This window comes from Pygoscelis adeliae, unplaced genomic scaffold, assembly GCF_000699105.1.
Source record: "Pygoscelis adeliae isolate BGI_AS28 unplaced genomic scaffold, ASM69910v1 Scaffold270, whole genome shotgun sequence".
Classification (NCBI taxonomy): Eukaryota; Metazoa; Chordata; class Aves; order Sphenisciformes; family Spheniscidae; genus Pygoscelis; species Pygoscelis adeliae.
In genome coordinates this window covers 2,716,367-2,716,786 of record NW_008823916.1, presented here as the reverse complement: position 1 = coordinate 2,716,786, position 420 = coordinate 2,716,367, and the positions used below count along the sequence as shown (strand labels likewise).

The 420-nt window shown below is 50.2% G+C and overlaps 1 protein-coding gene across 1 annotated transcript in view; it reads right to left on the bottom strand.

Annotated features, from left to right (window-relative positions):
- Positions 1–420, bottom strand: part of COL27A1 (collagen, type XXVII, alpha 1) — a 162,211-nt gene that overhangs the window by 160,629 nt on the left and 1,162 nt on the right. The window lies entirely within an intron of this gene.

Below are 420 nucleotides of genomic sequence, written 5' to 3'. Positions count from 1 at the left end.
TCACAGCCCAGCCGAGCCTGGCAGAAGCAGAGGGATCCTGTACACAACTTTTTCAAACTGCCAGGCAGAAGAATCCCAGTCTTTTCAAGGGAGTGTCGGTAAATCATCATTACATCCGACAACGCAACCAGAGGGATTAACCCTTTGCTAGTCCCCAGGAAAATAATGATAACAACAACAGATTTAACAATGAAAATAGTAAAAGCTGGCCCCAGCTGTGTGAGAAAGAAGACGGGCAGGGTGCGTGCTGTAATTTTTTACATATAGATATAGAGACAGAAAGAAGTATTTGTGCGCGTGTGTGTGTTGAACACATGAAGAACATGCCACCACGCACCCGCCTGCCTCTCCGACCGTGCCTCAGCCCTTCCCATGGCTCTCCCACTCTCCGGAGGACTGCGGCGGCGGTCTCCAGGTACC